Source organism: Dendrobates tinctorius, unplaced genomic scaffold (assembly GCF_039654945.1).
Source record: "Dendrobates tinctorius isolate UK_male_01 unplaced genomic scaffold, ASM3965494v1 ptg000162l, whole genome shotgun sequence".
NCBI lineage: Eukaryota > Metazoa > Chordata > Amphibia > Anura > Dendrobatidae > Dendrobates > Dendrobates tinctorius.
In genome coordinates, this window is record NW_027361829.1 from 50,209,431 (window position 1) to 50,232,115 (window position 22,685).

The 22,685-nt window shown below is 45.4% G+C and overlaps 1 protein-coding gene across 1 annotated transcript in view; it reads left to right on the forward strand.

Moving 5' to 3' along the window:
* The window catches only part of SUGCT (succinyl-CoA:glutarate-CoA transferase), a 1,606,806-nt gene that overhangs the window by 1,229,233 nt on the left and 354,888 nt on the right, over positions 1–22,685 (forward strand). The gene's annotated exons all lie outside the window — the stretch shown is intronic.

Here is a 22,685-nt window from a genome sequence, read left to right on the forward strand (position 1 = left end):
AGAAGTTACAGGTCTGTGAGAGCCAGAAATCTTGATTGCTTGTTTCTGACCAAATACTTATTTTCCACCATAATATGCAAATAAAATGAAAAAAAAACAGACAATGTGATTTTCTGGATTTTTTTTTCTCAGTTTGTCTCCCATAGTTGAGGTCTACCTATGATGTAAATTACAGACGCCTCTCATCTTTTTAAGTGGTGGAACTTGCACTATTGCTGACTGACTAAATACTTTTTTGCCCCACTGTATATATATTATAGGGTACAATTGAAATCTCCATATACATAGTCCCGTAGTCACTATCAGACGCTTACTCAGTTTGGATTTGACCGTATTACTAAATGTCAAACAAAGGTACTGTATAACAAGATACAAGCTGTATCGAGTATAGGGTAAAAATTGGTATCTCTGATTCACCATATATATAGAAGGCGTAAACCACACACCCTCACTCACTATGGATGATACCATAATAAAAAATTTTGAACAAAGGTACTGTATCAGCACATACCAGGTGTATCCAGTCTAGGGGTAATTGTAAATTTCCGTCTATACTTCTGGAGTCAGACACTCACAGGCTCACTATTACACCAGAATTTAAAAAGTAGAAAAAGGGAAAGGTATTTGAAGCGTACCACAGTATACAGTTTTGTGGTACTTTTAAATCTTCGTATATATTTCAATCTCAGTAAGCCAGTCCAGACTCTCCGCCACTGGAAACTACATGGATACAAGTACAGACGGAAAGTCGAGTGTTAGCCGAAATTTGGGAATTACTCATTGCGGGAAAACCTCCCGGTAGATGTTGCAGAGGCGATGCAGACCCTCAATTACTGTCAGTGGAGACAGCGAAAACGGTTCTTTGTGAAGAAAGGATTGCTTTATTGCTATAGCATGGATCACATCACCATTACTCATCTCCATCAAATTGTGATTACAGGGAGAGATGTAGACATGGTCCTCACTGCCTATCATGATGTGTCTGGTCATTTTGGAGTGCAAAAGACAGAAGCCACTGGCCGTAGGCAATTCTATTGGATTGGCATGAGGGAAGACATTGAAAAATGGTGGCAGGAATGTCACACGTCTGTGACTATCACAACTGTGAAAGGTGATCATAAAGCACCACTGCATCTGCTTGTAAGTTGAAGTCCATTACAAATGGTAGCCATTGATCATCTAAAGGTAGAGGCCAGCAGGACAGGCCATAGCTACATCTTAACCATCATCGATCAATACACCAAATTTCTAGTGGCCTTCCCTGTGAAGGATTTAACTGGCCAGACTACACAGCGGTGGAGCAGGGAGAGGTAAGTATTGCAACTTGCAAGTGCTGTGACCGTGACCAAGCAGGGGGATCACACTCATGGGCGACAGTACTGGCACAGGGCCTCGCATAGTATGCTGGTGTGTCTAATGGCGAGTGGGCCCCCCCACCGTCAGAGACACTGTATTGTACTATGAGGGGCCCTGTGCCGATGCCGTCGGCCATCAGTGGGCCCATCCACCTGTTCAGAGCAGCGGCACTTGCCCGGGTGAGCCAGGTGTTGACCCCAGCCCTTGGGGGGGTGGGTAGCCCAGTTAGGGAGGTTTAAAAAATGGCATATGTTGATGTGTAAGCTGGACATTCAGCTGCTGCAAATGACGGAATTGAGCAAATTCGAGGAAGAGGAGGACAAAAGCGAGACAGTTTTCTGGAAACCGATGTGTCATCAGGGGAAGGTGGGATAAAGTCCTTTGAAACCCATGCATGGTTCATTTTAATGAAGGTTAAATCATCAACATTTTGGGTAGACAGACGGGTCCTTTTTTCTGTCAGGATTGATCCAGCAGCACTGAAGACTCTTTCAGATAACACACTAGCAGCAGGGCAAGCAAGCTCCTGTAAGGCATAGTGTGCCAATTCAGGCCAGTTGTCCAGTTTAGAGGTCCAATAGTCAAAGGGAAATGACCTGTGAGGGAGAACATCTATATGGAAGGAGAAGTAGTTTGTAACCATAGTTGACAACTGCTGTCTCCTGTCACTTGTAATCGATGCAGTATTAGTGTCACGTGGAGCCGTCCTGTGTGACACGGCTCGCAGGCCGGTAACTAAAACAACAAGACAAAGGGTAGGGAAACAGTTACAACGGAGGGCCCTGCGATAGGGAAAGGGGATGTGGAGACCTCCTGCACTCCCCTGAGTCAGTGTCCCTAACGCTCCTAACGTTCCCTATGCCGGTTCCGCACCGGGCGCCGATCACGAACCTCTCGCCCTAACACACCCTACACCTATCCCTTGCTTGGGAGCTGGGTGGCGCAGGCACTGGCCCCACTGCTGTACTAATACACACTAAGGAGAAAACACAAATGGGGAAACACAACTTAGCTTTGCTCTGTTGCACTTGTTCCTGGCAACAGAGTCCACCACCAGCATGCAGCTCTCCTCCTGAATCGCTGCCACCAAGCTCTGTCAGAGCTAAGAAAATCCCCTATGACTCCTATCACACCAGGCTCTGTCAGAGCTGCTCTCCAGCTCCTTCCTCCACCAAGGGTGGTTGAAATGAATGCTATCACCAACACTGATTGCAACACCTGTGACTCTTTTATAGCAGAACCAGCAATCACACCTGCATTATAATCATGTACACTAAACAAAAGAAACTAGATTGCAATGGTGCTCACCACCACCATGGGGGAAAACTTAGAACAAGCGACACACAGTGCAATAATCCTAATGGCCACCGGGGGCAAAAACACCTTAAACACAGCTTAGGAAAAAAAAGGCTACCTGTGCTTTACATCAGTCATGATCCAGCATTGATCATGACAGTTAGCAGTCGTGCGAGCGGTACTTGAGAAATCATTTCACAACATGGCCATTAAACCCCTGTCTCCAACGCCACTTCGGCTGTGCGCACCACGAACACCTCTTCCATTGTGCCCACTACGGCTCGTGGGAGAACCAGCACCGCTGCTGTGGGCTGGGAAAGCCTCAAACAAACTTTATCAGAGTTGCTTGTTTGTTAGCCAATATTATCTGTAGGTTCTCCTGTGGCATGATGTTGTGTAATTTGCCTTTGTAGCGTTGATCGAGGATGCTGGCCAGCCAGTAGTCATCATCCTTCATCATTTTGGCAATGCGGGGGTCCCTTTTTAGGATCCGCAAGGCATAATCGCACATGTGGGCCAATGTTCCAGGTGTCAATAATGCACTGCCACTGCTGGGTGGAGGAGCACTTTCTGGCAAATCCACATCCCTACAGTCACGCACAAGCACTGTACCTGACCTTGGAACGCCAACATTTTCTCTTGCCCCCTGAGAAGCATCCTCCTGCCCAAAATAATCATCCCCCTCATCCTCCTCCTCTTCCTCTTCTTCCTCCACCTTGTCCAGGACAGTTCCCTGACCAGACAGTGGCTGACTGTCAGCAAGGCTTCCCTCCTCCTCCTCCTCCTGTCCCTCCTCCTCTGCTGCAGATGCAAGATCCTTAATGTGCATCAAATTTTGCATGAGCAGATGCATAAGTGGGATGCTCATGCTTATGATGACGTCATCTGCGCTTACCAGCCATGTGCATTCCTCAAAACACTGAAGGACTTTACAGAGGTCTTTCAGCTTTGACCACTGCACACCTGACAATTCCATGCCTTCCCTCAAACTGCCTGCTCGTGTATCCTCCCACAAATGCATTACAGCCTGCCTCTGTTCGCACAGCCTCTCAACCATGTGCAGGGTGGAGTTCCACCTTGTTGCAACGTCTATGATTAGGCGGTGCTTGGGGAGGTGGAGCAATCGCTGCAGCTTCTGCATACGACTGGAGTGGACATTTGAGCGACGGATGTGCGAGCACAGTCTTCACACCTTATGGAGCAGGGATGTTAACTCTGGATAATTATTAAGGAAGCACTGCATCACCAGGTTCAAAGTGTGAGCCAGGCAAGGTATGTGTGTGAGTTTTGCACGGGCTATGGCTGCCTCAAAATTATGGCCATTATCACTGACTACCTTGCCTGGCTCAAGATGTAGACTGCTGAGCCATGACTCTGTTTGTCGCTGCAAGTAGTCGGCCAGTACCTCCGCGATGTGTCTGTTGTCACCCAAAGACATCATCTTTAACACAGCCTGCTGACGCTTACCACTAGCTGTTCGATAGTGGGACACCTCGTCTGCAACACTGCCAGCTGCGGATGGAGTGCTCGTGCGGCTGCGCTCTGTGGACGAGCTTTCGCTTATGGAGGAGGAGGGTCCAAAGTCTGCAGCCAACTGTTTCCTATAAAGTGGACTAGGCAGCACTGTTCCACCACCGCTGTCCCCTGTGGAGCCTGCATCCACCACATTAACCCAGTGCGCAGTGATGGACACGTAACGGCCCTGGCCATGCCTACTGGCCCATGCACCTGTTGTGAGGTGCACCTTTCCACTCACTGATTGCTTGAGTGCATGGACAATGCGGTCTTTCACATGCAGGTGCAGGGCTGGGATGGCTTTTCGAGAAAAGAAGTGCCGACTGGGTAGGTCATAGCGTGGTACTGCGTAGGCCATGAGCTCGCGGAAAGCTTCGCTTTCAACCAAACAGTATGGCATCATCTCCAATGAGATTAGTTTGGCAATGTAGGCGTTCAAACACAGTGTACGCGGATTAGAGGATGAATACTTTCTTGTCCTACTCAGAGTGTCTGGTAGGGTGAGCTTGACTGGAGAGCTGCATATAGGGGAAGTAGTGGTGGACCGGACAGAGTGAGAGGGGGTTGGTGATGGTATTGGTGGTGATGGCCTAGATTCAGTGTTGTGTTGCAAAACCATTGTGATTACCTGAGTGCTTTGGCCTTGCGACGACACCTCAACATTTAGTGCTGGTGGTGTGCTTAATGGTGGTGGTGGTCTTACAGTGGGGGAAGCGATGGAGCGTTGCTGGCTACCTTCAGTCGGAGCAGGTGCACATGTGCTACCTGAGGTTTTGTAGTCCGTCCACGCTTGCAAGTGCATGTTGATTAAATGTCTAAGCATGCAACTGGTATTCAAATTTCTGAGTTGTTTACCTTGGCTAAAGGTCCTTCTGCACTTCTTACAGGTAACCTTTGCCTCATCAGTGGGATTTTGGACAAAGAAGTGCCACACTGCACTCTTCCTACTGTGGTATACATTTTCTGGCCTTGTGCGCTGTGCTAAGTTTACCATCTGGCCAAGCTGTCCTGCAACTCTTTTAGTTTTTGGTCCACATTTTTGGACAGCTACAGGCCTGCCAGATAACTGCTGCTGCGATATCAATGCCTGCTGCGGATCCTTCTCCTTATCTGAACTATTGCCAGCGCCACCCTCCTCCCCCAATGGATGCCAATCCGGGTCAAGAACTGGGTCATCCATCACCTCCTCTTCAAAGTCATCTGCACCTTCCTCTTTACCTTCCTCTGTGTCACCGTGTAAGGTGGTATAGTATGCGGGAAGGGGCACCTGAGTTTCATCAGGGTCAGATTCTGGCTCAGTAGACTGCGAGGGCAATGTAGTGCTCTGGGTCAATGTACCAGCAGAATCATCTAGCAGTGGCTGTGCATCAGTGCACTCCATGTCAGATTCATCTTGGACTGGGGAATTCAGGATTTGACTGGATAACCCAGGCATGGTATGTGAAAAGAGCTCCATAGAGTAATCTGAAGTGTGGACTGCCGCATCCTTAACTTTTGGTGGGGGTGAAGGACACAAGGAAAGGTGTTTTTCCTGACCAGAACCCTGCACTGACGACTTCGTGCTTGCAGCTTTCGAACGTTCAGAAGAGGAGGCAATAGAGCTGGTGGCTGTTTTGGCAATGTACGCCAAAACTTGTTCCTGATGCTCCGGCTTTAAAAGCGGTTTTCCTACTCCAAGAAAAGGGAACCTTACTGGCCTTCTTGGGCCAGACGATGATGCAGGCTCCACACCTCCTGCCTTAGCTGCTATTGTGCTTTTGCCATAAACAGCCGATGCACCACCACCATCAGTACCAGCTGCGCCCTCCTGCCCACGTCCGCGGCCTCTTCCACCATACTTCCTCATGTTTGGGAAAATGTACCAAAAATACCAGCAGAGAGATGGTACTGTATGAGGAGCGTCCAGCTGTGTAATGTGTATTAAAAAAATTAAATCTACGTATATATTTTGTTAGTCACTGACGCTCTCCCAGTATGTATTTGACCGTAATCCAACAAGCAGATATACGGAACTGTATCAGAAGTGTACAGCTGTATACATTTTTTGTGTAACTAACAATCTCCGTATATGTATTTACGGGTGTCACACACAGATGATGACTCTGTATAGATGTGACTGTAATACGAACAGCAGATATACAATACTGTTTGAGAATCGGACAGCTCTATATGGTGTCTGTATGTAAAATTGTCAGTCTTCGTCTATTTTTATACGGAGTGACACACGCTGTCTCTGTATAATTTTGACTGTAATCAAACAGCAGATATACGAAACTGTTTGAAAAGCGGACAGCTCTATAAGGTGTAGGTCTGGAAAAATGGAAAATCTCCTCGGCTTGTTTTTCCAGAGTCACACACAGATAGCTTGTATTTGTCCGTGATACCAGCCAGTACACAGTAGTGTGTGAGGAGCATACACCGCTATACGCTGTGTGAAAAAATTAACGCTCGGTAACTCACCAGAACAAAATAATAGAAGTTGGAGTGCTTTGAAAAAAGCAGCTTGAACAGCAGTGTGCACACAGCAATGCAGCTGTCAGGTAGCCTTAAAAGGCAGCCTAATCACCACCAGCGCTGCTGCACACAACAAAAATCCTCCCCTTTCACTGCACACTAACTGTACAGTGAAAACCACTATCAGCAGAAGCAATTTTTTTCTCTTCTTCCCTTGTCTAACTCTCTCCCTTTTTCAAAATCAGCACCAGCACCTCTCCCTATTCTAAGATCGGCAGAAGTAAGATGGCGGTCGGTGATCATGGCCTTTTATAGCCACTGTGACGACACATAAAGCCAGCCAATCACTTCAATGCCCTTCTCTAAGATGGTGGTGGCTGCTGCCCATGTCATCGCGTTGCCCACAGTGTGCATCCTCCATCATTGGCTGAGAAAAAGCGCTGGAAGCATTATTTGAAATGCGACTTTGACGCTCGGCGACCTGATGGCCGAACTCACGCTATGGTCGGGTTTCTATCGTCGAAACCCGACTTTAGCTAAAGTCGGCGATTTTTTATTTTGACCGACCCGTTTTGCTCAACTCTACTCGTGGCTGCATGTCTCGTGGCTGTACAACAGCCGCAACACATGCAGGGATTGCCTAACAAACATAATTAAGAACAGATATTCAAAACATGTTGGGTGTAATAAGTAGAAATACAGTCCTTTCCATTGAAGTTACAATAAAGCTATGAGTTTTCATCATTCTGAGTGGAGTGGTGTTTTTATTTTTGCTGAAGTAGTTGGCGTCCTTATGTGGTCATCAACCTACTGTAGGGAAGAACGTATTATAAGTGTTGTGAGCAGGCTATAGGGGATCCCAGATTGCATCTGCAGGGTAGTCACCAATTGTTGGAACAAGCTGTAAAAGAGCAACCAAACAAACTGTAGTTTAAAACTAGAGAATCACTAGTACTTGCCAGAATTGAGAAAAGAAAGGTCAGGGAAAAATGGGCAAGAATGTAGGAGAGGCAGGCATAATCAAGAAAATGAATGGTCAAACATTTTAGGGTCAAAAGAAGAACAGAAGATAAATTCAAATAAAAAAAAGAAGTCAAATAATAATCAGTGCAGTACACACCAAGAAATTTAGATAAGGTGCCACATAGACATTAATGGATCTGACAAAGTTTGTATTTGCCAAATTGTTCAAATTCTCTTGAGAAATTCAGTTTGCAGTGAAGTTATTCTTATTGAATTGAGTGTTCCCTATAAACGTAAAATGTAAAAAAAAAACCACACAATTAAAAAAACCCTCATACTTGACCGCTCATCTCTGGCCTCGCAAGCTTTTCCTTGCCCAATGTCCAGTCTACCGCAACTCCTTCATCCTGCATCTCTGGCCCGGTATTCAATTTTTGTCTGGGGCTAGAACTCTGGGCTCTCAGTGGCCAATTTACAGATGGGAACCCCAGCCTACAGTGAACACTGGGCCGCAAATGGCAGAGGACCATAAAGGGGCAGAGAGTAGGGTTACTAGGGATAGGGTAAGAAGCCAACAAAATATTTAAAAAAAACAACATACTTCCCTTACCCCTCATTTTTCCGGTCGTGTAGCTGTCCGATATTTTTCAGAAATTGCATGATGTGAATTACAAAAAATCCATGATTTCCATAATGCAGATATTTGTAAAATTAGAGTAGAATTCAATTCCACTCAAATAAATTTGCCCATCTCTAGTGTCAGAGATGTTGATTGGTCTCTTCATTAGCCTGTCAGACATTTGTATTGGCCAGACTGGACTTCTGAGTAGCTGGGCAACTGTACTGCTTACAGTTTTCTCAGCATCTCTGCTTGTCCGTTACTGCCATATTAAAGACTGGGGAAATGTTCAATCACTGCACACACTACCTGGCCAGCTTAAGGAATGGAGCAGAGGCCGCAGCTGGTAGAGGGATAAGCGTGGTTAAGCACGTATGTGACACGGATCCCACATAACTGTTATGGATCTGTTTTAAATGGAAGCCATGACTCTAGTGTGACCAGAGTCTAAGACATAAAAGCTAATCACTACTGTAAAGTTTTTTTATGAGGAATTCTGCCTACCTTCAGAGTTCTTACTGGAGGGTGAAAGAACTTGTTGATTGTATTGTCCATATAAATATAGCAATGCCAGAAAAGTCAACCTTCCTTTTTATCACATTAAGACTCTTCTTTTTAAGAAGATGCATCTGTCTTGAGTTTTCCCAAGCACACTGTATAGAACTATCTTGCATGAGAAGGTTCTGTGCAGCACATAACCAGCGCTACAGGAAATTGAACTGCAAGACAGCAGAAGTATTTTGAAAAGGAAGCAACGTGTGGAAATCCAGGTCTGTAAAATAGATCACGGAAAACCTAATGAATAACGTCTTGATTCTTTTCCTTACCTTTCAAAAGAGGTTAGTAATTCATGCATAGAAAAAAGGGTTTCAAAACAATCCTTAGAGAACATAAGGAAATAAGAGAGTTTTATTTCTCCGAAAGGAAATGCACATGAGATAAATCAAAATGATATAAAAGAACACTTTATGAGAGGCATATTCCAGATAAAGGCATAAGAGATTCACAAGAGTTAATATTAATTCTTAAGGAAAGGTTTGATGAATGTATTAAATTGCATTATTTCACCATGTGCTGAATGGCGGCAATGATCTGCGGCCGAACTGACATTAATATGCCTCATGTTATCTGTAGCTTGATATACTGTTTGGGATTTCAATAACTTAAACAATCATTTAATCGAATACAAAAGGACATAAGGTTGCAATTTAAACAGTTCATTTTAGGCAACTTGTATTTATTTTCTTGTCAGGTCTCATTTAGCTACAATATTTCTGGTTATGGTGTGTGTGTTTAAAGGAAAGGACAGAACTACTCAAAGAGTGCAATAGCTGCAGACAAATTGGACATCATCTTAACTCAATCTTCATGCTTTATGTTCGTTAGGTAATTCCCAGTACTTACTAGTACTTCCCTAAGGTTGGTGATTGGTATTGGGCAGCATAGTATTTAGTATTTGCTGCATAGTGCTGAAAATACAAATTGAAGTACTAAATGACTTCAGATTTTGAAACATGCGATTATGATGAATTAAGGCTTTATCTGGAACTTTGAAACACATTGATCCACTATTATTGGACTATCCTTTTTTAAGCTCAGCAGGATTTTTTTTACTTGTTACAGCACCATGCTATTATTAGTAGCTCTGTCTAGTCCTGTTCACTTTAATTGGAGGGAGTGGTAGAAATTAATTGCAGTGCCAGGCACAACTGCAACTAGGGCCCCTTTTGCACAGAAGTTTAAAAAAAGTATCAATGAGACTGTCCGTTTTTACTATCTTGGCTTTCTGTTTGCCATCCCTGTGTATGTGTGTACCATCCGAGGGCCATCCATGTACCATCCGTGTAACACATAACAGAATAAAATGCATTCAAGAAATTCTTGCTTTCTATTTGTGAAAGATGTGAAAGATAATAGATAGAAAAATAGATACCTGTCAGATATATAATTTGTGCCTGATGTGTGCAGTTTACTGTACATTATTAGCCTAATGAATAAATAAATGCAAAATAATGATGTGACGTCCCCCTATTTGTGGTAACAAGCAAAGGTAAAGCAGACAGCAAAGGACTCATACTAATCTGCGTTAAAAATGGATGAGTGCAATCCATCAAAAATCGGATTGTACCCTGACTAATGTTAAATAATGATTAAGTGCTCATCTGTGACTTTTTTTTCAGCTCAGATCGGATTGCAAGTTGCTGTGTATATCGGATGAGATTCTCCAATGTAAGTCAATGGGTGCAAGAAAAAAATTGTATGGCACATGGACCATGCGTGTACCGTGCGATTTTTACATACCGTATATACTCGAGTATAAGCCGACCCGAGTATAAGCTGACCCCCCTAATTTTGCCACAAAAAACTGGGAAAACTTATTGACTCGAGTATAACCCTAGGGTGGAAAATGCAGCAGCTTCTGGTAAATTTAAAAAATAAAAATAGATACCAATAAAAGTAAAATTAATTGAGACATCAGTAGGTTAAATGTTTTTAAAAATATCAATATTGAATCAGGAGCCCCATATAATGCTCCATACAGTTCATGATAGCCCCATAAGATGCTCCATAGAATAATATGCCCCATATGCTGCTCAATAAAGGTTATGGCCCCATAAGATGCTCCATAGATTATGCCCCTATGTGCTGCCCCCATAAGATGCTCCATAGGTTATGACCCCATATGCTGCCCCCATTAGATGCTCCATAGATTATGCCCCTTTATGCTTCCCCCATAAGATGCTCCATAGGTTATGCCCCCATGTGCTGCCACTGCCGCTGCCTCATTTAAAAGTAAAAAAATTACATACTCACCTCTTTGTCGCTGGGGCCAGATGCCGGTGTCACTGCTGGCACCTGAGATATTCACCTGTCCCCCGGTCCATCGCTGCTGCTTGCTGCTGTCTGGCACGTCATCTATCAGTGACGTTCAGACTGCAGGGGGCGCGGCGCGCACTAACCACGTCACCATACCCTCTGCTGTCTGAACGTCACTGACAGATGACGTGCCAGACAGCAGCAAGCAGCGATGGACCCCGGACAGGTGAGTATCGCTATACTTACCCATCCTGGCACGGTCTCTGCAGCCCCCAGCTTCTCCATGATCTCCCTTCCTGCCTCCAGCGGTCACGTGGTACGAATATGCCCATATTCATGAGTGTAATGAGCGGTACCATGTGACCACTTAAGGAAGGAAGGGAGATCGTGGAGAAGCTGGGGGCTGCAGAGACCATGCCAGGATGGGTAAGTATGACCTGCCCCCCCTGCCCCCCCTCCCCCTGGTGTATGTTATGCCGCGCTCACAAGGAGGCGGGGCTTCGGCCCCGACGTCACTCCCTCCGGTACGGCGGTCCCTCAGGGGTCCCCGTCGGGTGCGCACGCGCAACTCTCGTCCCCGGGCCTCCTCCTCCATGCCACGTTTGCGCTTGCGCGCTCCTGTCAGTGCTGTATAGGGCTCGGTCCTCTCTATGGTATTGGAGGACCTGACCCGGAACCACTAGTGGTCATGTGCTTTCTGGCTAGGTCCTGACCCGGAACCAGTAGTAGTCATGTGCTATATCAGACGACCTCCCCCTAGGGGAGGTGCCTGATTATTGTTGTGCTTCCTGGCTGGGTCAGCTGTGTCCCAGCCTGGCTGTGCGCTGTTCTCAGGTCCTCTGCTCTGTCTGCTATTCTGTGGTGCTCCTAGCACTTGCTCTGAATCCTTGTTTCTTCATGCTCCGCCGTGCCTCCTGGCATTCACTCTATTCCTGTGTTCTGTTACTTGCTACACGCCTTATGTGCCCACGTGTACCCGTCTAGCACTACCCTGTACTCAGCACACTCCCGTGTACTCTCCTGTGTTCCCTAGTATCCTGCACCCTCCAGTCACACAGTCTCGTATCTCCTGTGAGCCGGCCGCCTGGTGCCAGCAGTCGTGGTATCGTATCCCCTGGGGCTTGCTCCTGACACTCCCTGTATAGGGGGTGGTCCTCACTAGGCTAGCTCGCCCTGGGAGGGTTGGTGCCGCGACCCAGAGGGTCCACTCCAGGAGTCGCTAACACTCTAACAGTGTATATGACTCGAATATAAGCCGAGAGGGGGACTTTCAGCCCAAAAAAATGGGCTGAAAATCTCGGCTTATATTTGAGTATATACAGTATGTATCTCATAGGAAACCTAAAATTTCATCAGCCAGGAACAGTAAATTCACAGCGTGAAACAGCAGAGTACAATAGAAAAGATATATATTGTGACAGAGTCACTGGCACAGTGTATGTGTCATGGTTAGGACATGGTTAAGGTCCTGTTCTCACAGGGTTAACTTTTGCCGGCCTCTCTTTGGATCTGGGAGGGGTATTTATACTCACTGCAGAATAGCATTCTCTGTCAGCTATACTGTTATTCTGGCTGTGTGTCTGACCGACCCCCCTGGTGTGCGTGTATTCTGCATTGCTTGTTTGATTCCTGTGTATGACCCGGCCTCTTCCCTCACTCTGAACTCCGCCTCACGTTTTAGGTACTATTTTCTACTCTGGTTCTGACCTCCTGGCTTGGCTATTGTTACTCCGCTACCGTTTGCCCCTATTGTACGGTCTATTGCCCATTCTGGTTTTCTGATCTATTGCTACATCCTGACTATCTGCTCTGTGTAACCCTTTGGTACTGTCCTGCTATCTCGTGCATTGACCCTGGCTTGATCTGGTTTCCGTCCCTGTCTATGCCCCTTGGTAACTTGTACCGTAGTTACCTTTCTAGGAGTTTCCCTGCAGCTCCTAGCTCTGTGGAGCTTAGGCCACGCCCCCAGCAGTCACGTGCTTCAAGTCCTGATAGTTTGAAGCAAGCATTGTCACCGCTGCTGCCCTGCTCCACAGGTATCTTTGAGCATGGTTTTTTGTACTCAGGACATGCACACTGGCTCAGTGAGCGAGTGTAGTGCAGTGTTCCTGACAGTATGAAGGGAGATACCTGTCACTGCATATACTACAGTCAGTGAGGTAGAACCAGATTATTTTTGCCTCCAGCATGCTAAGTGCTAAGAAGGTTAATCTTAAAGTTACAATGAGCTGGTTTTATATGAGCACCCATAGTGTGGGTGGGTGCTCACCGTATCCCCTCTTGCAGAGCCGACACCAGCATGTGCACTAGCAGGGCCTGCGGTGATGTCACAATCATGTGATCATCACATGGTCCTGGTTAAATATCCGGATATGAGAGACAGTCTGTATGTGTGTTGGGAGAGGGAACACTCCCACATGGCTCCAGGAGGAGTGGAGGACATTGCTAAGTGTCCACAGGTGGAACCTGCAGAGCAAGGACTCTGTTGCACTTTGTTTGTTTTGTTTTTCCTTTAAGCCAGGAAGACTCTGCTTTTGTTTCTGTGGACCCTGCCTTGGTTTATGCTGACTTTAATAAACCAGCAGGTATAACACTAAACAAGTGTCCCTGTGTCTACCTGAAGAAACAGCTAAGCGTGTCAACCCCTTATTGGCTTTCTGAGTGCAGGCAGGGTCCCAGGAACAAGCATGGAGGAGCTTGTGAAGCATCTCGGCTAAGTACAACAGCAACATCAGCTTTCTAGTCAGCAGCAACTAGCTGCTCAGCAGATGAATAAGCTGTTAGCACAGCAGCTTCAACAAAAGATGCAGTGACAGCAGCAGGAGACGCTAACATGGCAAAAGGAGCTCCTCGCAGTGGTGGTTCGTGTAAAGCTAGCTGTCTCCTCTCCAGGTGATAACACGCACGTCTGGAAAGCAGAAAGACAAGCCTTACAGAAAGTAACCCCGGGGGATGATGTCAAAGCCTTTTTGACTGTGTTTGAGCGGGTAGTGGAGCATGAGAGGCTACCACCAGAGCAGTGGGTGGAGGTGCTGGCCCCTATTTGACTGATTAAACCCAAAAGGCATATTACGACTTAGCCCTCCAGGATGCCAAAGAGTAAGGCAAATTAAAAAATGAAATTCTGGCATGCCTGGGAGTGACAATGTACCGCTGGGCGTATGCTGGCAACAAACCCTTATGCTCCCAGATGTTTGACCTGTTGCACCTGGTTCACAAGTGGTTGCAGCCAGAGACTTCCACTCCAACCCAAATGGTTGAGTGTGTGGTGATGGACCGGTTCGTCCACTTCCTCTCTAGGCAAATATAGACTTGGGTTGCCTGGGGCGACCTCCAGAATGCAGAAAACTTGGTCGGCCTGTTTGAGAGATACCAGGTTGTGGAAACCGGAAAACCAGACCTTGCTACTTTCCCATATTGGGATACCCAAAAGGGGGTGGTGTTATGATTGGGTCACCGAGGAGGAAAGCAAGACCAAGCCAAGCCACAGAAAACCAGAGAGGTTGGTAACTAAGCGGATTGCAGACCCCTGATCCTATCCACACAACTAGCAGTAGCCGTGGAGCGTACCTACGATGATTCTAGACACCTCGACACAACCGGGGAACTAAATAAGCCTAAAGCAAGAAAGGGGAGATCTAAACTGCCCCAGAGCAGACCCCAAAGGAATAAATAGCCCCCAAACATATATTGTCGGTGAGACAAGATGAAAACCCAAACGCAGGTAGGAAAATATGCTGAGCAAACGATGGGGCCCACACTAACTAGACAGGACAGGAAAGGAAAGACACTGTCTGAAATGACGCAAAAAACCCTGCAAAAAATGTCCAACACGTCTGATAGAAAAATACTGAAGTTACTCGACTTCGCCCACTATATCAGCACTCTGGCATATTCTGAGAACAGAGCCAAAAGAGGCCAATCTAATAAGGGACAAAAACAAACTGGCACAAGCAGTAATATAAGGATGGAAATTCAGCACAGCCCCAGCCGGGACTGGCTGACCACACAAAACTGAAAAGACAAAACCAAATCAAATGTGAACAATAGCAAAAGAACACTTAGCTTGAGCATGCAGAGACTGGGCTGGAAACTAAGACCTCAGGAGGCAGGTAAAAATCACCAGCAGGGATACAGGGAATCGGCTGTCTTAAATCCAGTCAAAAACTCCAGATGTCCAATCGTCCTCCTCATTATCAGGTGGCAGGCCTCTGTTAATTAGATCAGCTCCATTACCTTCTGTAACCACCAGAGGGTGCCCGGAAAGAGAACTCGCGACCCTCTTTCTATATAACCAGCTCCACTACCTTCACTAATAACCAGAGGTAGGCAAGAAAGTGAATTCACAACAGGGTGGGTTCACCACGGAAAGTGGCTAGACTCACAACTGGGGGGTGTCCCAACCCTGCTGAGGGGTCACCTAAGCCTGCTATGAAGGATGTGGTCTGTTGGCGGTGTCACAATCCTTGACACGTCACCACCCAATGTCATATGCCCCCTGAGCTTATGAACTGTAGCTTAGGCCGTCGCTGCTCCTACTATGCCTACCCAGCCAGCAGTGTGGACTGTCAACCCAGTGAAGGTCCCCAGTCATGTGCCGTGTCCGTCCATGGGGTGATGGTTCTAGGACTGTTGGATTCTGTAAGTCTGGTGACCCTAATCAGCGCTGCACTGCCCCATCAGTTTATCCCTGGGGTGTCCGCTGCATACATGGAGATGCCAAGGACTACCCTATAGCCCACGTAACTATGGGAACAGACTTTGGTGATAGAGCCCATGAGGTTGGGGTAGTAAAGGACTTAATCCATCCTGTCATCCTGGGGTGGGATTTTGCTTTGTTTTGGAACTTGTGGCAAAAGGGGATGTAAAGAATGTCCCGGTCAAAAGCCAGGCCCCTCTGAAGGCAACTTCGCCAAAATCAGAAGTGAAGGAGTTTCCCCTATGCGTCCTTGCTGGAGAGGAGGACTTGAAGGTAATAGAGGAGCTCAGCTTCCCTGACTTAGAGGTGCCCGAAGAGAACTTTGGGACTGCTCAACTTTGGGACCCTACATTGAAGGGGGCATTTGAGAATGTGGCTGTATGCAGTGGGGTTGCTCAAGAGCCAGGGGCTGACACCAGATTTCCTCAATTTGCAGTACATGGCGAGTTATTGTATCGGGTGACCAAACTGAGGGGAGAGGAGATAGTAGAACAGTTGTTAGTTCCAGGACCCTACCGGCGGAGGATTTTAGACATGGCCCATTCACATGTTTTGGATGGACATCTAGGCCTGGAGAAAACTCAAGAGAGAATCTTACAGAGGTTCTATTGGCCAGGGTATTACCGAGAAATCCTGAATTATTGTAGGTCCTGCCCCACCTGTCAGATAACTGCTCCTACTTCTCACTTCTGAAGCCCCTTAGTGCCCTTGCCTGTGATAGAAATCCCTTTTGAGAGGATTGCTATGGACCTGCTAGGGACCCTCGTTAAATCAGCATGTGGCCATCAGTACTTCTTAGTGATCATGGACTACGCAACCAGATACCCGGAAGCAGTGCCACTGAGAAACGCCTTAGCTAAAAGTTTAGTCCTGGAGCTTGTCCATATCTTTGCCAGGACCGGTTTTCCCAAAGAGATATTGATGGACCAGGGGACTCCGTTTATAAGCAAATTGATGCTGGAGCTGTGTAGAGTCCTCCAGATTGCCCAGCTGCAAACCTTCATTTACCATCTCCAGACCGATGGGTCATTGAGAAGGACGGATGGGACTGGGACTATTTTCTCCCATTTCTTCTCTTTTCTATCAGAGAAGTCCCACAGGCCTCCACTGGCTTCTCTCCATTTGAGCTCCTGTACGGCCGACATCCACGAGGACTATTGGACATCACCACGGAAGCTTGGGAAGCTAAGGTCACAGAGCACTGACGTGCCATTGAGCATGTCACCCAACTGCAAGAAAGAATGGCACATGTAATGCCTATTGTAAGGGAACATCTTCTCCAGGCACAGGAGGCCTAAGCGAGGTTATACAGCCGATCAGTGAGGCTAAGGCAATTCCAGCCTGGGGACCGCCTGCTAGTACTTATCCTTACAGTGGAGAGCAAATTCTTGGCAAAGTGGCCTGTATGAGATAGTGGAAAAACTCGGGGACATGAATTACAAGGTACACCAGCCCGGTCGCAGGAAGCCGCACCAGGTATACTATGTGAACCTCAAGCCTTGGAGGGACAGAACCACTGGAAGCTCCTTGCCTGGAGGCCCATCCCGAAGCCAAGTGTCATGATCACGCGCGACTGGACACACTGCCTCCAGCAGGACGAATTTATATGACACGTGTGACCCTGGATACACCGCCTCCAGCAGGGCGAATTTAAATAATAACACGTGCAGCCGGATACACCGCCTCCAGCAGGTGAATTTCAGTAGTACACGTAAGTCTGGATACACCGCCTCCAGGAGGGCGAATTTCAGAATAAAGGGGAAAACCAGGGAAACAATTACAATGGTGGCCCTGCGATAGGGAACGAAGACGTGGAGACCTGCTGCACTTCCCTGAGTCAGTGTCTCTACACTCCTAACGATCCCTAGGCCGGTTCCGCACTGGGCGCCAATCAAGATACCTAATATCCCTAGCTCGCCCTGCACCTAGCCCTTTCTAGTGAAGTGGACAGTGCAGACACTAATCCCATCACTGCACTGAAACACACATAAGGGAAAGTGACAAACAGGGAACACCACTTAGCTTTGCTCTGTTGCTAATGCTCCCAGCAACAGAGTCCAACACCTGAGTGCGTCTTCCTCCGACCATGTCCAACACCTGAGTGCAGCTTTACAGCAACAGTGCCCAGCACCAGAGTGCCACCTTGGAGCAACAGAGTCCAGCACCTGAGTGCAACTGTCCAGCAACAGAGTCCAGCACCTGAGTGCAGCTTTCCTAGAACAGTCCAGCAACTGAGTGCAGCTCTCCAGCAACAGAGTCCAGCACCTGAGTGCAGCTTTCCAGCAACAGAGTCCAGCAACTGAGTGCAGCTCTACACCATAGCTGCCACTCCACCAAGCTTTGCAGGAATTCTTCACGGACACCATAGCTGCCACTCCACCAAGCTATGCAAGACCTCCTCACTGACACCATAGCTGCCACTCCAGGACTCTGACTGAGCTGCCCGGGACTCTCCTCCATCTCCCTCCTTCCCCAAGGATGGTGGGAAAAGACCAATAATATCACCAACAGTGAGTGAGCACAACTGACACACCTTTATTGAGCAATCACACCTGTTAGTGATTCCCGTGCAATAACACTAACCACCACCGGGGGCAAACGAACTAAAAACACCAGTGCAATGACCCTAATGGCCACCGGGGGCAAAAACCAACCTTAAGCACACAGCTTAAGGAAAAAAAGGTTACTTTGTACATTTATCTGTCAGATCCAACCTGGATCATGACACCAAGATCAGAGAGGTCATGATCACTGATACGCTAACGCAGGCCCAGAAGCAACAATGTCAAGAGCTGTTGCAGCGCACAGGTCGTGGAATATGATGTGTTAATGGAGCCGCATGTAGGGGTAAACCTCAAACCCTACAGAATACCCAAAGCACGCTGGGAGATAATCTAAAGGAGATGAAGAGAATGATGAACCCAAGTGGCTGGTCAAGTCTTATCGTCCTCATACCGAAGCCCAATCACGAATGGTGGTTTTGTAATAACTACCACAAGCTCAATGAGGTGTCCTGTTTTGATGCTTACCTGATGCCCCACGTGGATGAACTCATTGAGCGACTGGAACCCGCATTGTACATTACAACCCAAGACCAGACTAAAGGGCACTGACCGATCCCCATGTTCCATGGTGCTAAGGAGAAGATGCATTCTTGATGCCTGATGGGTGTTTTCAGTACATCAGGATGCCCTACGGATTGCAGGGGGCCCCAGCTACCTTCCAGAGGGAGAAGGATTGAATCTTGACTCCACATAAGAAATATGCCACAGCCTACTTGGATGACATTGTCATCTTTAGCCCTGACTGGAGCTCGCACCTGCCCAAGGTGGAGTCAATCCTCGATGCATTGAGGAAAGCGGGATTTACCATAAATCCAAACAAGTATGCCATAGGGAAGGAGGAGGCCAGGTAGGCTACATCGTCAGGAGAGGTGAGATCAAGCCCCAGTTGAATAAGAGGCAATTCCGAAGTGGCCGCAACCACTATCCAAGAAGCAAGTGAGGGCATTTCTTGGGATTGTGGGGTATTACCAGTGTTTTATCCCAAACTTTGCAATAACTGCCGCACTGTTAACAGATCACCTTGTGGACACCAAGTCGATGATGGTGAAATGGACTCCTGATGTAGAGATGGCCTTTCAAAAACTCAAGCGGGCTCTGTGCAAGCATCCAGTTCTGGTCGCACCAGACTTTAGTAAAGAATTTGTGGTCTAAAGACCTTTCCAGCCTGATCACACCAGCTCACAGCTGCCTGCTTTACTTTTGCTAGTTCCCAAAAATGGGGGTGAGCGTACATCATTTTTTCATTTTATTTATTTTATTTATTAGCTTAATACATGTATCTATCTATCTATCTATCTATCTATCTATCATCTTTGCACATTTTTAGCACATAAAAAATGGAATTTCTTGAATGCATTTTATTCCAGTACATGTCACACAGATGTCATCTGTGTGCTGTATGTATTTACATCAACATATTGACTTGTATTGGTCCTTATCCATGCTGCTGGAAAAAAGCAGATATGTCTGTGTGGTTCACATGGACACGTGGTCTGTGTGAAAACACGGACTTGTGAAGATCACCATAGGAGTTTATAGGTAGATGTAGATACTTGTCTCCGGTATATGTAAAAATGAATGCTACATGTACTCGTGACATGTATAAGTTAAGGAGGACTAAGTCATGCAGACAAGCATATAAATTTGGCTTGTGTTGTCTGATTAGTTTGTGCACTCACAATGAACTTTTGGTGTGTCTTTGAAAGTGCATATTTTTTCTGCGTCAAAAATGCAGTGTCTTACAGAAAAGCAGATGGGATTTATAGAAATCTCATGCTCTCTGTTCTTTTTCACTCAATGTAAACTGACCCTGTGGTGCGTGTTTCAGGTCCACAACACGTCAATTTCTCTTTCCTGGTACGCTGAGTTTTAGGTGCGGATTCTCTCCATAGACTTGCATTAGATGCGGAAAATTAAAATGCATGTGAATTTTTTGTGCGTTTGTGCTGCATAAATGCATTAAAAGCGTATATAATCTGCACATGACTATATGAATAAAGTTTCATCAAAGCCAATTGCAGGTAGAATCAAAAATACATCATTTGCTTAAACTATGGCATATCAACAGAAGACAGAAAACACAGCATCAAAAACGCGATAAAAAACTCATGTAAAAATACACACACAAAAACGCAATGAAAAACTGCAAGAACCTAATTTACTTAAAACCATGAGCACACGTTCAGTATTTGGTCAGTATATTACCTCAGTATTTGTAAGCAAAAACCAGGAGTGGAACTGTCAGAGGAAAAGTATAATAGAAACACATCACCACTTCTGTACTTATCATCCACTCCTGGTTTTGGCTTAAAAATACTGAGGTAAAAACTCACCAAATACTCAACATGTGCACTTGGCCTAAGGCAAAAGTATGCGTTATCAAAAACTAACCAATAACTCATCTTTGTCACAGCCAAAAGCTACGTTCCCGAAAATAGCTTTTGGTGAGTTTTGATGCTGCAGGTTTTCTGCACCAATTCTTCACCTATTATTTAAATTAGATTACTTGAGTTCTTTCATTGAATTTTTGTGTGTGATTGTTTAACATATGTTTTTATCACATTTTTGATGCTGCATTTTTTGTCTGTTTTTCACCTGCGGTTTTTCAATGTCTAATGTAATTCTTTGAGGAAAACTTACTCTTCAAACTGGGCGTACCAGCTCTTGAAATTGACATGATGTGGATCTCAAAAACACATCATAGTTCAGTTTACACAGCATAAAAAAGCAAAGTTGGCATGAGACGTCTATAAATCTCATCCACTTTGATGAAACTGTAAGATGCCGCTTTTTTGTACATGCAAAATATGCAACATCAAAAACTCATTGTGGGAACTTAAAGGGAATCTGTCACTTAGTTTTTCGTATATAAGATGCGGCCACCGCCATCAGGGGCTTATCTACAGCATTCTGTAATGCTGTAGATAAGCCCCAGATGTAACCTGAAAGAGAAGAAAAACGAGGACGTCATCGCTAGAAGATGGGAGGCGCCGGACCGGACCGCAACACCCATCGGACCTGGATCGGACCCGGACTACCCCTGGGTGAGTATAATATAACTCGTTTTTCTTCTCTTTCAGGTTACATTACAGAATGCTGCAGATAAGCCCCTGATGGCGGTAGCTGCATCTTATATACGAAAAAATAGGTGACAGATTCCCTTTAACCTTAGTTGGTTATAAAAAAGCATGGGCTAATGATCAATCATCACATGACATATAATGAAGAATCACAGATAAAACTGAAGCAAAAACTCAGAAATCAAAACACAATATCTTAAAGAAAGTGAAAAAAATGCCAAAAAGTCATATTTAATGAACCTAAAAATTCAGATAGTTTTTTTTATATAAAAAAAATAACGCAGTGAAAATGTGTGTGAGCAGGTACCCTTAAGGTACAGTACATCTGCCATTCTTAAGTAAGTGTTTATGGACATAGAGCTTAAATTTAGGAAACACTCACTACTCCGCCCAGACTGACAAGGTGTTAACATAATCTCAATGTTTGAGCTTCTTTTCACCTTGCTACGGCAATGTGGATTTCCACCCATGTATCGCCTGGAAATACTGAAGTCTGCCACATCTGTCACTATAAATATCAAATCTGCACTTGGTTTCTTTCCTCCATCTCGGTATTCACCAAAGTGAGATCCTGGGAAAGAAGAGCTGACTTAACCAGAGCAGCACGATATTTATTTAAGTTTCCATATAATCCATTCATTAGGAAACACATTCTTTTTTGTAATAAACTAATGGTTAAAGGTGCTATGTCTGTCTACTTAATAAAGAGTGTCTGCCTGTCTTTACAATAAAGTGCTAGATTTAGGTTTCTTTGAAGGTTTAACGATTGTCCATTTTCTTCTAAACTGTTGAGCAAAATCTTTTCCCCAAAAAAATATTTAAATAAAATAGATTTAGTTATTCTCTCTGGACCTATAAGATATACCTGCAAGTATGTGTAAAGTGAAAACGTGGAAAAACTTTAATGTTTGAATTGGTTTATTTTTGGAAAAAGGTAATATGGAAAATATGCAAAATATAGTGTTTCAGATGGGATAGACAGAATGAAATATGGACCAATAAATATTCGGACAAAATTTAATAGCAATATTAATCCTCTCATTATAGTCATGCGGGGTGGATTCTAAGGATGAAGAAAAATAAACTGTAACTATGAGGAAACATTTTAATGTGGACCAACCGCTATGTATTAAAAAAAAAAGTTATATTTCTCTCAAGTGTATTAGCAAAATTATGATCATATACTTATATGGATCCTTACAGTTAATTTTATAGGAGGATATCCCAATAGAATACTTTCTTTGGACAAATTTTCAATAAAGTATGGAAAATATTTTTAAAAGGGTTGCTATATCACTGATTGTCAATGTAAGTTGAAGTCT